The sequence below is a fragment of the Xiphophorus hellerii genome, chromosome 3 (genome assembly GCF_003331165.1).
Source record: "Xiphophorus hellerii strain 12219 chromosome 3, Xiphophorus_hellerii-4.1, whole genome shotgun sequence".
In the NCBI taxonomy this organism is placed as follows: domain Eukaryota; kingdom Metazoa; phylum Chordata; class Actinopteri; order Cyprinodontiformes; family Poeciliidae; genus Xiphophorus; species Xiphophorus hellerii.
Genome location: NC_045674.1, coordinates 15,566,994 through 15,584,482, shown reverse-complemented (window position 1 = coordinate 15,584,482; position 17,489 = coordinate 15,566,994). Strand labels below are relative to the sequence as shown.

The 17,489-nt window shown below is 39.1% G+C and overlaps 1 protein-coding gene across 4 annotated transcripts in view; it reads left to right on the top strand.

The window, feature by feature from the left end:
• The window catches only part of efna3b (ephrin-A3b), a 71,197-nt gene that overhangs the window by 37,578 nt on the left and 16,130 nt on the right, over nt 1–17,489 (top strand). The gene's annotated exons all lie outside the window — the stretch shown is intronic.

The following is a 17,489-nucleotide window of genomic DNA, read 5'->3' as shown; positions in this document are numbered from 1 at the left end:
TCTTTCTTTCTCTCCCTCCCTCTTTCTCTCACTGTTTGTCTCGTTGTCCGATTGAGCCAGGCTTTGAGCCCAGTGTTGGATGACGCTGGTTTTGTCTGGCAGGCTGAGCTGTGGGGAATCACTTTGATTTAAGTGAAAGACAAAGCTCACGCTGCCATCTTTGAAGCAGCTGTCCTGCACAAGAAAGCCTAATGGTTGACACACACAAACACACACACACAAAGTACACAAATACATGAAAATAACTGATACTTTCTCTCACACACACACCCCTACAAACACCAAAGCTTATAAAAGACAGCTGTGACACAAATTAACGTGTGTGGAACCTGTCTTCTGCTTGCACATGTTAAAAAGAAAATATTTTCTTCTTTGAGCTTCTGGACAAATACATAAAAATCAGCCAAGCTGCGTTCTGATTGTTTTATGGACTTTAAAGCCTCAGTTTAAAGTCTTTTTACACTGAGAATCATGTGAGTAATCTTTAACATGTCTAAAAAATGTTTATGACTTATTCCTATACATAGCTACTTTGAATTTTTTGCTTTGGATCTAGTTTCCACCATTCATTGGGTGGGAGGCAGAGTTCAGGGTGAACAGGTTGCCGGTCCATCACAGGGCAACAAAGGACAAACAACCCTACACACATATACTCACACCCGACCTAGAGACTAATTTACCTAAAAGTTATGTTGTTTGACTATAGGAGGAAGTCAGACCTCTTAGAGATAATCTATACATGCAGGGAGAACATGCAAACTCTATGCAGAAAGACCCCAGGCCAGGATTTGAACCCATAACCTTTTTGACGTAAGGCAACAGTGCTTACGTTACCTTACGTAAGCACGTAAGGCTTACGTGCACGTGGATTATTCCACTGTGCAGCCCAGCGTACACAATATGAAATTTTATTTCTTGTCATCCAAGAGTAGGTTAACACAAATATCTACAAATATAAAAGCTATACTCCCCATCAATCAGTTGATCAGTTTTACAAAATAGCCAATGACTTTAAATGTGTAATGTTTAATGCTAATGAGGCTAATAAGGGAGTCAGTGCATACATAACCTGGAAAAGTATGGAATTTGTATGTTGCTCTACCTGAATTGCTGGCAGATCAAAAATCGTGGCTCTTAAAACTTATTTCTACAGGCCAAATAAGGACCTAAAACACTGAGGAAATGACATTTGAGACAGACCTTTAAACAGAGGATGCATTCATTTTGTATAGAATTCTTGTTTGGGACTTTGCCTTTCCTTTGCATGCACCAAAGAGTAACGTAACTCTTTGGTGCATGAGTCAAGTCAATTAAATGTTAAGTGGGGGTGAAATTGAAAGTATTGATTATTTTGCCCATCTCTTACCTTCAATGCCCAACGTTTCCAGTTGCTTTCAGTTTTTAACTTAACTTATTCTTATCACTACATTACTAATGTTCTCTTGTTCTGGTTCTTCAATAGATGACAAAAGAAACAAATAGTAGACTGATAAGGAGAATGCGGTGCTTAATTTAGGAGAGAAACAAACTTAGTTGAGAGTTCAGACAGAAATGTGAGTTCTGACTAACCGCTGGTGGTGTTAGCTCAGGGATAATGATAAACATTATAGCAAAATAATGGGCGGTAGACTCTGTTACCGTGGCTTCTGATGTGGCTTTATCTTCTCTCTTAACACCCAACACCAGATTGCTCCCAACCTCTGCAGACTTGAATGGGAACGTGCAGTAAGCAAATCGCTGACCGCACGAGCTGCCGGCAAAGCTCGGGTTTGAATTTCAATCAGCGCACAACCAGGAGGAGGGATGGAAAGATGGTTGGAAGGAGGGGAAAGATGAAGGGGTCAGCTCAATGAGATAAGGAAGGGTGTGGAATGAGAAATGGATTATGAAAGTGGTAGCAGATGGAGATATTTTACATAGAGGCAGATAGATGGATGACAGGGTTGGGGGGAGGCTGCGACAAGGGGACAGAGCAGAGAGATAATTACTAAGATAGAGAAGGAAGTAAACCGCCAAAGAGAAAGAGGGGATTACAACTTTCCACCACGGTGGATAGATTGGCAGTAGCAGACAGGAAGACAGGCAAGACAGAGGTGCAGGAGATGAGAGGAACAGGTGATGCCAAGCAGAGGCAGAAAAGACTTGGATAGAGAGTATTTGATGGTGAGGGATGACAGTGGGTGAGAGAGAGAAGTCCTTGCCAGAGGGAACAAATATGTCTAAAAGCAAACACCAACGATTCATTTCTCAGTCAATTTTCCCTTGCACTTACTATGTTTTTTTGTGTGATATAAGGCTTGCCTATTTGTATTCTTAAGCAAGTTTATCCTCTCATGTGCAGTGCTTAACTAGATGCACATGCACAAACATCCGTGTACAAATGCTCAATGGTCTCTCAAGACGTACCGACATCTTTTCGTATTCCTGAAATTGGCTGAATCAAAGAGCTGCTAACAAGACAGGGAGTCGGTTTATCAAAAGAGCTCCTCAGCAGCCGAGGTGAGTGGCTAAAACGTGGTTTCAAAAGAGATATTTTTAAATATGCAACCAGGAGGCAGCGGCACACCAGTGGCGGTTCCAAACTCTTGCTGCATTTACATTTTGACAATGTTCATATGCTTGAGGAGCAGAGTATCCCCAGGTGGGAAGAAGAGAAATCGAGTTTAAAAGTGGGAGGAAGTGTTTTGGGCCTCTAGGCTTCTTAGAGTAAAAGTTTGATTTAGTTTATAAACTAGAATGGTTAGGGATTTGTTACTATGTTGATAACATGGATACTGTTACAAATTTTCTGTTCTAGTCTTTGCTTTCCTAACAACTTATGAATAGGAGTCTCTCTTTTGCTTATAATACAAAAGCACTTACCAGAGATTTGCATTTGTGAAGAATATGTTACAATTTTAGTTATAGAATTTTATACAAGATCTCCTAAGTTGCTGTCACACTGTTTCCCATCTCCCCACATGTTGGCATATTACATAAAATGTGTTACAAAGCTTTTATTTGTGGGCATGTAGCAGATTACATCCTATCATATCTTTGAAGTATGTCTGGATGGAATACATAACTTTTCACTACGACATCAAGTTCTTGCTTTATTTATTTTAAATGGAAGTAACATCTAACTACCTGGGAATTAAATTTCAAATGTTTGTCAGTGCCTGCAAGTGATCAGATAATTCTTAACCAAATTAAAAAGAATATAGATTTAGGCATCAGTTTCTCTTTCATGTGTCCAGCATTTAGTGTTTTCAACTACACTTATTAATTCACTGAATGAGCACATGGGATGCTAGATGCAGTCCATCTTCTACCAGAAGGAAAAGGTTATTACATGTTGTCTAATGAGAGTTTAAATTACAAATAATGCTTCCTCTAATGGTTTTACCTCTACAGAAGCATCAACATCCAAACAATCTTATTTAATTTTACTTTCAGGTGAAGTTTGACAGCAGAAACAGTATTGGCACAGGAATGCAGACACACACACACACGCACACCCACGCAAACACACACCCACACACACACACACCCACACACACACACACACGCACAGAGACGCCTCCTTCTCTTTGTCTGGCATGATTTTTTAAGGCTTTTCTGGTGTTAGTGGTTTTTATTTGCAGCAGACAAGACAGGAAACAAGCATAAAGTATAGGGGGGAAGGAGATGCAGCAAAGGGTCCAGATTTGGGAATCAAACTCTGATCAGCTATATGGAGGACTAATGGGGCGGCCGCTCTACCTCTACACCATACACCGTCCCGCCCGGCATCATTCTTACACATAAAAAGAAACAGCCTTTTAAAGTTGGCACGTAAAGTAACGAGAATGCGGCACCCATTAGCAGACTGATGTCATAGGAGCACCTTAGCTGACAACTTTTTGGCAAAGTGAGATGGAGAGAAGAAATGAAGACCAGCAGAAAGAGCGGAGAGATGAGATAAAAAGGAAAGTCATTTTGTAGCTGTCCTGTTTGTGCACACCTCCGTTTCTGTCTGCATGGATGATAGAATATGACGCTGACTTAGTGTCAGGCTCTTCGCTGACACCTGCTGTAGGAAAAGATTACAGAGATAGGGTGGTAAAAGAGAGGCGATGAAAGAGGACAGAGGGCAGATTTGGATGCAAAGATACTCACTCAGTGGTCATTTCCTTCAAAATCTGAATGAGAACTTACTCTCTCCTCCTAGATTTATTTATTTTTTTAGTTCATCTCCGTCTCCCTTATCAATAATCACCTTTTGTTTTCTATTGTTCTCCTAATTTGTTGAGAGTTCTTTAACATTTTTTTTTTAAATCTAAGCACTTTGTTTATCTGCCTTTGTCTCTTCTCCCAATGTTAAATGTGAATTCCCGGCAGTGGATGGCCAGAAGACCTGATATTGACAGAGCTTAACAGAGGTGTGGTGAAAACAATATCAAAAGTGACAGGTTAGAGGGTGTTTGTATGTAAGACAGACAGAAACAGGGACTATTTTTCTTTACAAAGACAATTCTGACGCGGCAGCTGTTAACGTGTCAAAATGAACGGAAAAATTCTGCGGTGTGCTAGTTTACTTAAACTAATGTCACATCCCCTCCTATCTCCTAAATGAGCGTGTGCATGCCTTTGCTTTTCACTGCGTGCACGCTGTCAGCAAAAAGTTGGTGCTGAAAACTGATAAACCATTATGCACGACGTGGGAGTGCATGTTTATGTGCCATTTGGTGTGTACTTGTGTGTGTGCGAGCAGGCGAGTGTGTGTTCGGTTTAATGATCTTTTTGATGGTTCGCTGTAGCGGATATTGAGATGGATGGTCCATATGCTCTTTATGGGCCATGCATATTTCATATTCCAGCAGCAAAGCTGAGCGGAGCAGGCATTGCTTATATGGCCAGGATGTTGCACTGGGACGTGGGAAGACTTTATGAGGCCTCAAATGCACATCCCACAGCTTTCCTCCTTTCTCCCCCCCTTTTTTCCAGTAAATGCCAGAATACAAATAAATACAGCACATTTCTAAAAGACACCTTAACACCAATAAACTATAATTCTGTTTAAAGCTATCTGCTTTATAATGGACCCAGGTGCCCTCCTGCTCATTGCTGTCATGAGTGTATGTGTGTTGAAATATTATTTACACCAAAGAGCTGCACTTTAGCTCAGAGTTAAGCCAATCACAGCTTTCCAACTTGTTGTGATAAAAAAACAAAAAAAACAAAACAAATTAGAATTGTCAAACAAATACCAGATTACAGAGCTGCCTTATTTAGTTTCACTGGAAACTAAAGATGAATTTATTAAATATGTATATGTGTAATATGTGTAGCTGCAGTACACATATAATGTGTTAAATTGTAATGTTGTCGTTTATACTATGTTGAATATCGGCAAATGACAAAACAAAATGCTCATATTAAATATGATGCATTTTTTAAAATCACGCCCTCTTTCAGTTAATTCCCACAAATATTGATTCCCACTAAAAGCTTCCAATTTGAAATATTTTACATAACTTTCAACAACTTACACCTTACATCAAAAGGACAAATCATATACAGTGTCCTTGATATTCATGCATCTCAATACACATAAAACATCTATTTTATTTGCAACACGTGTTGCCGTGTGCTCTAAAATATGATCTCCTCTGCAAATGAACGCACCTTTTTTGGAGTTATATGATAATTGACAAGTTGTTGGCGTATAAAGAAACAGGACAGTGAGAAGGAAGGAGTGACAGATTGACAGCTGGCAGAGGAATATGTCTCTTAGGAGAGGACCGTCAAAGATTGGACCAGAAATGAGAAAGTAAAAGTTGGACAGATGGAAGGATGCTGATAAGCATGAGGAGACATAAGAGAATGGCTGATAGTGGGGGCAGGGTGGATGGGTGGGACATGAGAGGAGGGATGTTTTACTGATACTCTGATACTTTGACAGACTGCTCATGTTCAGTGGAGAGAGTCGACCACATCATCAAGCACTGACACAAACACCCCCTGACATGCCAACAAATCAAGATCCTTCTCCGTTTGTAATCCCTTCAAACTCTGTCTCTGTTTTTTACATTAATATTTCTGCTGCTCTGCCGTCACAGGTTTATATTTTCATTAGACCCTGCATTTGTACTCTTAAAGTTTTTGCATGGGAGAGCTACAGTACTCTCAAAAATATATTTCTCTTTACTGATTTCTTCTGTTTTGATTTATTTTTGTAACAGTTAAATGTTTTATGTCAAGAAATACATTTTAATATCAGGCAAAGACAGCCTGATTAAACGCAAGAGGCAATTTGCAAATTTTATTTTATTTTTTGGAAAGACAAAAGATACTGAGTCTCATATTGAGAGTATCTCAAACTTTAGCATGTATTCAGGATTTGCTTTTCTTTTTATTTATCCTGCTGTTTGTTTTTTCAGTTACCTTTCAGTTTTATAGTCTCTTTTTTTAGTTACTGTTTGGTTTGTCTGTATTTAGTACACTGTTTATGGTACTTCATTTTATGTTGTCTCTGTCATACCTGCTTTCCAAAAAAACCTTGATAAATATATGAGGGCAAAAAGTGGAAAAGAAACAAAAGAATAAAAACTATACAAAACAATCTTACCCCGGGTGAAAAATACATTTTGGCTGCTTATTAAGTCTTGATTAACCTGTGAATAATCACAGTTTTTTTTTTATATTAGCTCACCTTCTCTAGCCACACCTTGGCCTGACTCATAGGCAGGTCTACAGAACCAAGATACTGCTTAGATAGAACCTGCCGCACAACATGAAGAAGGCCAAAGATCCCAAAACACTTAATGCCTGGCTGTTCCAAAACAGATGAGCACACTTCGGTCACACAAAATTAAGGGTTTTGCATGACTATTTAAAATGTTGTGCCATGAACCTAAATAGACTGTTTGTGTTTGAAACACCGGTAGAATATTGGAATTAAAACAAATTTGCAAAGAAGAGTGGCCAAAACTCCATAACAGCATTTTAAAAGACTCATTGCCAATTACAACAAATGATTGATGGTCGCTGTGGCTGCCAAGTGTGGCACAACCAGTTTTTAGGTTATGGGTGCAATCACTTTTTAACATAGTGGCCAAGTTGTTTTGTATTTTCTCAGGTTATCTTTGACATTAAGATCTTATTTTACACAGAGAAGAAATATATGGGGGATCAAATCCTTTTTTTCACAGCACAGTGAGGACCTGGCTCTAGAACTGACTGAGTGTAATGAAACAAAGCCTATGTATTTGTAAGTACGGACTCCACATGCTATAGATACATTCAGGCAGTCGTTCTGTTCTTTCATAAGCTACACAAGTTCCAACTTTGTGTTTTATTTGTAGGCCTTTGCTGACTTTTATTTAGGGGTTGAAAAACTTGTTTGCTCATTCATTAGCCGACAAAGCCTTGTGCTTGTGTTGTCACTTTGGCCTGCATGCTTTCTCTGTGCAAACACATCAGTATGCTCTCTTTGTCTCTTATGTTCCTCTTTGACAAAGAATAAAAATAGAAAGCTCACAATCAGGTAAGCTTGATCATTATTGTTTCCTGGTGAGCAAGCTTTCGTTTTCCTCCGCTCGTTGTTTCACTCCATTGATTCAATTTTTCCTAAACGGGTAATTGAGCTCTCATTGTTTAGATTAGCAAAGGGCCTCCATCAGCATGCTTTAATTTCAGGCCTTTGTGACCAAGTATGTTTGAATGCCTTTAATTAATTCTCGATGTCAATGTTCATTAATAGAAACATTGGAGCTCAATGTCATCTCCTGCCTGACAAGACTACCCAGACATATTTAAACACTTAAAAGACGTGTGTGTGCGTGTGCCATCACTGTCCATCTTTTTTCTTATACTAAAGCTAAGAGAAGCTGTTGCTGCTGCTCACCGGTGATAACATTTATTGTTCTCTTCACATAACCATCCAATAGCAATAGATATCTCTAACTGTGTTTCACTGACTACATGTCCAATTGCGCAAAATGGACTTAGGAAATAAATTTGCTCAATAGAAACATGTCAATTTTAGAAAAATCACACTGTTTTCATGAAAAGATTTTGCGTTAGGATAAGGTGATTTTTCAACCATATCAAATTTTGTGTATTTTGGGCTGTCTTACTTGTTTAATTAAATCATTTGGTCACTTTGTTTTAAGTATTGTTGTAAATTGTAGGAATCACTGAAATATGTCCTGTCTAAGATGTTCTGTCTGGCTTTCAAAATATGGACAATCTTTATAGAAGGTGAAAGTTCAGATTTTTACCTTCTGAATACAATCGCAAAAGAGGAAGTCACTGAGTAAATGCCTTCTGCTCTTGCTGCACACCTTGTTTGATTGTAGCTTGATCGATGACAGCAGATTCAAGCTTCTCTTTTCTTCTTTCAGAAGCAAATGAATACAAATAAAGTATAATATTCAGAGAGAACAAAACTAATAATATCACAAGAGAAGTCAGACTAATTCTATGTGGCCATTTCTTTGTTAATATAAAGCTTTTTTCTTCAAAACTATTAGTTGCCTTGTTCTTTTGTACTTGTGTGTGAGGGGTCTGACTACATTACTCAGCAGCTTTTGTAGACCAGCTACTCCTGTGTGTGACAACAAGCTTAACATGTTTTTCTTGTCTTTATTCTTCTGGTAATTATTTTTTCTCCCTGAATCAGCCTGAAAAGTGAGACTTAACGTCTCCCTTAATGTTTGGTGGTAAAGAAGGAAATACAAATTAAAAGCCAAAATAAACACTGACATTCAAAGACATTGCAGTATAAACAAGTCCCTAAGTCATGTTGCAAACCTTTACAGTAACTCTTTCCTCCAGTTTGCCTACAATGCATGAAGCAGGATGCTGCATCTGCCTCACAATCTCACTGTGATGAAATGTGACTATATTGTGAGAATATATGAATACGTTGAGTATATGTGCAGTTAATGCCATTTTCAGTTTCAAGAAAATAGCACATTTCACATTTAAGAGACAGGATATTTATCACTTTCCTCTAATCTCATGGCACTATTTGCCAGTATTTTAGTGTTGAGCCTAACCGATTGCAGCGCTTGCTTAAATATTGTTTCTCTCTGTCTCTTTTTGAAAATACAAATATTAAGAAATATTTTTAGAGATCCTTTTTTTTAAAAAAAGAACATAGTCTTTTCTTCTGACCATATTTCATTTTGTGGACGTCTCCCCTGGAGGACAAGTGAAACATATAAAACTGGTTGTACGGTAAAACAGATTTAGCAACACTTCTTCTCCACCTCACTGCTTTCAGCCTACTCTTTTTGGACCCAGAAGGAACGAAAAAAAAAACCAAACTAAAAATTCCCCACCTTAATTTGCTTTAAAACATGTTTTGGCACAGTAATAGCAGATGATTTGTGATAATACAGAATGATAATAAGTAATGCTTAATTGGCCATTAGAGAGAAAGAGGATGTTAAAGTAAAGGGGGGTGTATTTTAGCACAAACCCCTGATGTCCTCCCCACCCTCGTTCTTTCCCCTCTATTTCTGCTAAAATCGAGGACTTCTTTGGTCGTCATAGAGACTAATGTTGAAAGCCAGCTGAGGTTTTGTCTTGAAAGCCCATTAGGCTGGAGCTTAGTTGGCACTCGCCTCGGTTTTGCTTTTCTTTGCTTCCTTTAGAGCAACAAAGGAAAAAAAATGTGCCATGTGTTTAACTGCACTCTAATTTAGTGTGAGGGTTAAATAAAAGTTGCAGTTTCCTCTGAGCTGTTGTCTTGCATAAAGTGTCCCCCAGGTTTTTCCTAATATATCGGAAAACTTGACCACATACGGCTACGCAGTTGGGCACGGCACTAACAAGCAGATCATGGTGTTAAATATATTCACTGGCCACAATATTAGGAACACTTTACCAGTACGATTTTTTTTCTTGCTTTAAATCTTTTTATGTCCTTTAGATTTTATGTATTTATATTTAAATGTATGAAATGGAAGGCAGATTCATTGCTTGAAATTTGAGCAATAAAACAAATGCTAATGCCAAGAGGTACAAATAATTTTGAGCTCAACTATAATTGGTTATTTTTACCACTATTCTCTCATTTCTTGCAATCCAATAAACAAAAATAGTTGTACACATATTGGATTACAACTGAAAAAATAACAAATGTAACATTAAATCCAATGAACACTTTGAGTTTTGTGAACCCTGCATTTCTTTTTTAATTGTAAGGACAAGGTTACACCAGATTTGAGTTAATGTAAAAGCACAGGTCTGACTCACAGATATGACTCAACGCATCCTAGATTCATGTCTAAATGAGGTTTCCGTGTTGCCTTCGACCTGAAATGAAATCTATCTCAGTGGGAAATGGCAACCTGTGTGGTCTTCTCCTGCTGCAGCCCATCTGCTTCGAGGCTTGAAGCAGAGAATATCATCTCTGCTATCAGAGATGATATTCTTCCCAACTTTTTTGTAATTGTTGCTTGAATTATTTTCTGTTTCGGGTGAAAAGAACAGACAGACAGACAGACAGACAGACAGACAGACAGACAGACAGATAGATAGATAGATAGATAGAATTGATTTGCTATTTGGGTTAGCAAGGAATTGAACAGGTGTTCCTAATATAGTGGCATGTGAGTGGGGTTTAGGAGCGCTTATGTTTTATGAGGCAGAATCATCCCACCCACCCTGTAGTTCAAGTGGGTTAAAACAAGTGCATGCAGAAAAAGAGGTATTTGCAAATTCTCCATGACCCAGGTATGCTTGATTGATGGCGCCTTGTCCCTCCACCTGGCGAGCCCCGTTTCTTAGCCCAGATCCCTCAGTAAAACGGCTCTGCAGAGGGATCTGAGTAATAAGCTGCTGTTGTAGGGACTACAGGCTTATCCCTGCGCCGGAGTGGTCTTGATATCCAAGACTCCAGAAGCCGGCCCAAACACATCAGTCAGCGGCACACGTACTGCCACGTGATTTTGCCAGGAAGTGAGCCCAAACAGGCTGGGGCAATGATTGTAATGCAGCCGATTGATCAGGTTTCACAGTACGCTTCCAAGTGATCAATGTGTAGGGCAGTGTACTGATGTTAGTATGTGTTTTTTTTTATTTTTATTTGTGGGCACAAAGGGGTCAGGGCTAGTGTTGTATGTTTGGGACAGTGCATGTAGGAATCAATAGCTGGGTCAGAGGGTAATGTCTCACTGAGTGCTGAGTCTATACAAAGCCATCAGAGAGGATCACCATCAATCATGTAGAAGCTTAGTGAACGTATGCTTTCTTTCTCTTCAGTGCGTTTCTTTACCTCTGATGTCCCGAGCGTCTGAGGGGATCACTGCTGCTCGTGTAAGGGCTTTGGGAACAGAGACTGAGGGAGATGCAGGGAAGCAGAGGGATATAGAAGCCCACAGATGGTTGATGGGAACAAAGTGGCAGAAGAGGAATGAAAGACGGGTTTGTTTTGCAAATATTGAGTGATCGACACAGTGCCTTGCAAAGGTTTTCATGTCTATTTGAAGTTTTACGCATTTTCACACATCACAACTGCAAACCTCTATGTACTCTATTGGGATTTTATGTTCTAGACAAACACAAAGTAGTGCATGACTGAAGTGAATGGAAAATAGTGCTTAGTTTCCAGCGTTTTTAAAAATACTACTAAGTAAAGTTTGACGAGTATGCTTTAAATATCGCCTCCTTTACTCTGATATTCCAAATTAAAATACAGTGCAGCCAATTTTCTAATTGGCAAATTTAGTCCACCTTTGTGGTATGTTGTACAAACATATTTATATATATATCTATATATAAATATGCGCCATTGTAAAGCAACAGTAGTGCCCATGGTCATTGGAGCAGTCGGGACATTGACAGCCACACTAAAGAAATGGCTCCAGCAGATATTTGGAGAAACACAAGAGATCTTTGTCCAGGAGATAACAAATTGCAGACCAACACAAAATTCAGGTGTTCTTTATTTTCTTTGACCTGATGTATTCTGACATCTCTATTCTCCTTCCTTCATCTTCTGGTCGAGCATGTGTTTTGGCCTCGCCTTTCTCCATCTGTTTTTCCCTTCATGCTCATTTCCTCCCTTCCAACTATCTGCGTGTGCGAGAATGGAACCCACAATAAAAGCACATGTGATGGATGCCTGTGCGAGGAGAACATGCCTATTACCGAGCATAATCGTGCTGGACAGTATGCTTGTTGAATGTGGCTCCACTTTGGAGCCGGACAGCTCGATCAAAGGGGCCAATAAAGCGGGCCGTGAGGTTTTGAGAGGACGTCTGAAGGAATAAGAGAGAAAGGAAAGAGAGAGGAAGTAGAAATACAGTAGTGTGCAAACGGTAAGGCAAGAGCAGAAAAGTGAAGCAAATGTGGGAAAAGGACGGAGAAGAGAAAAGATGCCCATTTAATAGGATCATATGTGAGGGCTCTAATCAAGAATCCCTGTTAGCTCTAATACTTTGATCAATTACCGATGATGAACCAACGCTGCGCAGGGCTAGACTGCTATATATGCTTGTTAAAATGTGGGTTTGTGTGTAGAGAAGGGAGCATATACTGCTGTGTTAAGACAGACTCTAGAAACATATTGATTTTAATGGGGAGGATTTAGAATCAAGTCAACCATTACACGGCGTCAGACAAACGTATACACGCAAGTTTTTCATCAGCTCCACATGCTTGCTGTCAGGCAATACCAAACAGAAACAGAGGGAATGAATGGGGTTTAGGAGAGAAAAGAAAAGAGGAGCAGGATGCAGTGAGGAAGACTCCTGTCTGTGTTTGATGAGAGCCTCATTGATGCTACAAATCTCTGGGAGTCTCCGTTCAGCAGGGGAGCCATTCAATTATACCTACCGCTCCGCTGACTGATTGGAGTCCTCCCGCAACAGTGTTCGCATCTCTGTACCAAACTGAGATGCGATTAAGATTTTAGGCCCCAGGAGGCAGAGAGGCTTTTAAAAATCCTGATTGGTAATTTTTTGTTACGCTACTGGACAACTTTTAATCTGTCCCAACCTTATGTCCATCTGCGGTGCCTCCTTTGATTTCGGTAACCTTGTTTTATCTTGGCATTTATATTTTTATCTTTCTTTTTTGGTAGTTTGCTGACTGTCAAACAGCTTCAAACACCCACTGCAGCCTAATCAACCCCATGTTGGGTTGTACTTTGATGGCCAAGTGCTCAGCAGATAGAAATAGTAAACAGAAAAACTTAGACACGTAAATCCTCAGTGTCTGAATATCACCTACTGGGATAAACCCACTTATCGGGCACTGTTGTTGAGCAGCGATCGCCTCCCCTTCAACATGGTGTTGGAACGTATCTGCAGAAAGATGACAACTTTTAAAAAGTGGAATTATGAAATAATTTGTTGCATTTTCAACTAAACGCTTTACAAATACTTTTGGAATTTTTCATATTGCTACTAAATCAATTGGAAAACACATACAGTTGTGCAACACTGCACGTATCTGACGAACCAAGTAAATATTTAGCAGTACACTCCACCGTCGGCTCTACAAATGGAAAAGAACCTGAAAGAGCTAACTTTCTGGGTAAAACCTTAGATCATGACTGACTATTAAGAATATTTGTACTAGTTTCACATATGACATTTTTACAAGTCATATAAGGAAAAATCTCAGTGAAGGACCAGGATCACAACGCTAATACTCAACACAGGCGGCTGTACAATTATTTGTTGCAATAATAGTAGCTGAGTCTCATAATTGCAGATAGTTGTGATGTGCACTGTTATTTTTCTGTTTTCATTCCAGTATTGAAAGCTGCTTTAAAAGGTGTACCTTCTATATGTTTTCAGATTTTTTTCTAGATTTAGGCGTTGCCTCTCATTATAACACAACTCACCTTAATTCAAAAATAAGTAAATAAATAAAATCTTTTTATTATTCTGTTGTATCTTTTTTTTAATGCCGTAGGGAATGTGCAATTTCCTCCAATACTATCTTAGCCCCAATAGCCCCTTTTAATGAACAGCAGGAGAAGTAAGGCAGTCCTTGAAGCTCGTTCTACAAAACGGGCTGTTTGCGCTCTCTGTCAAAGTGTTTTATTGAAGCACGATACTCCGAGAGGCGAGGCAGATAATAGGCAGGCAGGGGGCAACTCTGTGGCATTATATTGCCTCTGACTGATTTATATCGGCAACATGCCCTCTGTAAGTCTCCCCCTCACACCCTCACTGATGTGATTTTTACAGTAGTGACATTGATCCGGGCCTTCTTTGATCTTGCTCTTAGCTGTTGCTATCTCTCTCTGCTCCCCAGTGGCCACACTCTGCTGCTTTTTAACCCCAACTACCCCTTGTCTCATCTTATAAGTCCTCCATCTCTCCTGCCGATCTTTCCATCTCTCCATCTCGCTGGAGGATCTGTTTATATATAAGTGTGTGTTGGCTCTTGGAAACGGCTGTTCAGCTCCTCTGAGTTGTGCTGCTGAAGAGGCGACTCATTGAACTGGACTCTTATCAGCTTTAACTAGGCAGGTGGCACTTCAAAGAGAGAAAATTTGTGGGGATTTTAAAAATGTGAAAAAAAATCACAATTTAATAGAACATAATCAAATACACAGTCGCAGTCAAAGAGCAAGAGGTAGGATAATATCAACTCTCTGATACTAACTTCCATGTTTCTTTAGGTCTGACCTGATGTTTTCCACCTCCTTTCTAAGTACTGTAAAACATGCAACAAGATTTACTTGAGCTCATTTTTATTTCAACACTTAAAAGTAACAAGTAGTAAGTAGCTGCACAGTGCTTGATAGAGGTAATAGTTTTAAATTCAACAGAAAGTAAAGAATATCCCCATATCTTTGCAAAGTATGTATCTGCGTATTTATTTCTATTGAGCTTAGAACATTTACAGGCTAAAAAGTGTTGTTTTTTTTTTTTTTTAGCTTTGATGCATTTTTGAACATGAAAAAAAACTGAGTTTCCATTGTTTGAAGTGCCAATCACTCATCAGTCATTCACAACAAAACTGGCCAATTGATGAGTCCATCGCTCTTCATGAAAAATATGAGAGCGAAAACTAAAGACATGATTGCAGAGATTGGAACAATGTGACACTAATAAATAATTTAGAAATGAGTTTTAGTCATAAATGATTATATTTACAATTTTCCCCTGTAGAATGGAGAAAATTGCAGGAACAGTATGACAGTTTTACCAGACTATTACAACTACACTGTAAAGAAAAAGAAAAAACAACAACGCTAATTTACAGTAAAATACCGGCAGCTGTGGTTGCCAGAATTTTACCATATGGTTACGATTAAATTTATATGTTAAATTTTACTGTATAAAATTTACCGTATAAGAAGATGTATCAACTGTTGTTCAACTCCACAGACTCATTTGTTTCTCAGCAAAAAAATTCAGGTTACAGTTTGTATCTTGTTCATTTTCTTATAGAAAACAAACAAGTAATTTGGTTTAAGTTGTACAGATTAAATAAGGCTCTACTCTCAGTCATTCCAAAGTTCCTTTTTGCATGCATGAGAAGCATTTTGTTTAAACATGCTTGTGCTCATAATAGTAGCAGATGTATTTTCCTGCGCAGATAAGATTAAGGGTTTGATATCTGAAATGATTGTCTGAATACATTTTTCATGCGCCTCCTCCGTCCTGCATACTCCCTGTTATCTAATCTTACTATTAAATTGACCACATCTTATTTTCTGACTACCCTTGACATAAAACTACTTCGCTTTATGCTGTTCAAGCACTCTTATGTGAGTTTTACATGAAATTTCATTGGGCACTTATTTGTTTCCACGTGAGTGTGTACTTAATATTCCCCTTAGATCTCACTGCATGAAATACAGTGTTTGTTTTGTGCATTGTGCAACATCGCATGTACAGTGGGAATCCTACAGCCAGCTTTTATCTTTGGAAAGTCATTTACTTTCAGATTGCTCCAGGATGATGCCCCCAGATGCCCCCCTCCCCCCATTATCCCTTCATCTCAGTAAACTTGCTTTTGTTTGGGAGCATAAAACATTCCAACTGTATCTTTTTAAGTCTGTTACATTCCTGCTCTCAGAGTTCTTTCTCTTAATTTGCATTCACGCCTCCCTCGTGGACTGAAACTCACTTTTGTTCTTTATGGGGTTTTTTGTCCTGGTTTATGTCTCCAGGAAACATGAAAGAAACTTTGTTGTTCTTCTAATGTTATATTTAAAAAGTAAAAAGTGTTAGTAAATGACATAACGAGGGAACGTGAAGGAAGGTGAGTGGAGAGCAGAAGATGAGTTTTTAACTGTCTTTGTTACTAAAAGAAAGACATAAAAAAAAACAAAGAGCTTTGAGAAAAAGACAAATCCAGGAAGGGTTTTAACTGAGCCGAGAAACACAGCAGCAAGAGAGAGAAAGAGAGAGACAGAGACACTGGGAACAGAGGTTCGATCTTCATTTAATAATTGAATAATAATCTCCCTGGAGACGTGACCTAGAACTGGCAAACAGGGAGAGAGGCTAAAGATTACACTCTGCTGCCCCCTGGTGACTTTATCCTGTCACATATCTAACTTTTGAGTGAGTGAGTGTGTACAGACGATCATCGATGTGTGTATGATTTACAACTGCAAACGGTCTGTGTCACACAGATATGGGCCTGTGTATGTGTGACGGGGAGGGAAAGGAAGAGGCCTTTGGGTGACAGGAAGGAATCTATTTTACTTTGTCTCACGCACACACATACACACACCCCCGCATGCCCATGCCCACACAGCTTCACAATCAGACCTTATCTTTCTGTCAAGCGGAGCCTTTTTTAGGGTTGACGCTGATATATGAGCTGGGAGGATGGAGAGGAACGTTGCCAGGACTTTGACGGCTGATGCGAGCACAGCATTTGCTCTCCGGTTGATGTACGAGCGCAGGGGTTAGGGGACAATGCAGCGCTGACACCAGGAGAAGAAGCTTGTGGCCCTGGGCCCTTGAGTCCATCCTGAAGAGGAAGCTCTATATTCTTTAAATACAATAACCCGGCAGGAATAAACACAAACACACACATGCTTTGTGTTATTAATATCTGGATAAGGTGAAGGCATTCCTGCAGAAAGAATGCAAACACTACATTCTGATGTATTTGCATCACGTCTTGGTGGAATTTTAACAGCAGACTACATGGCTAACGTGTGTGTAGATGAAATTGCTCAAATCTGCTGATAATTCAAACTTTTACTTGTTTGAAGATTGAAAGATACTACATATTAAAAAAAGGGTGGAACTTTTGCTTTGATTCTCTTTTAAATGTTCATAGTTTCATCAAAAATGCTGCATAATGTTTTATAATGTCTAATGTTGTGTAACGTTTTATGAATATGTGCAGTGCATCAATACTGACAGGTGATACTGGAACCTCCATGTTTTACGATGGGGAAGGGGTGTCCAGGGTGATTTACAGTGTTCATTTTCCTGCACACACTTAGAAAGTTTCATTTTGGTGTCATCTGACTAGAGAGTCTTCTTTTATATGTTTGCTGTGTCTCCTTCATGATGCTAAACCATAGT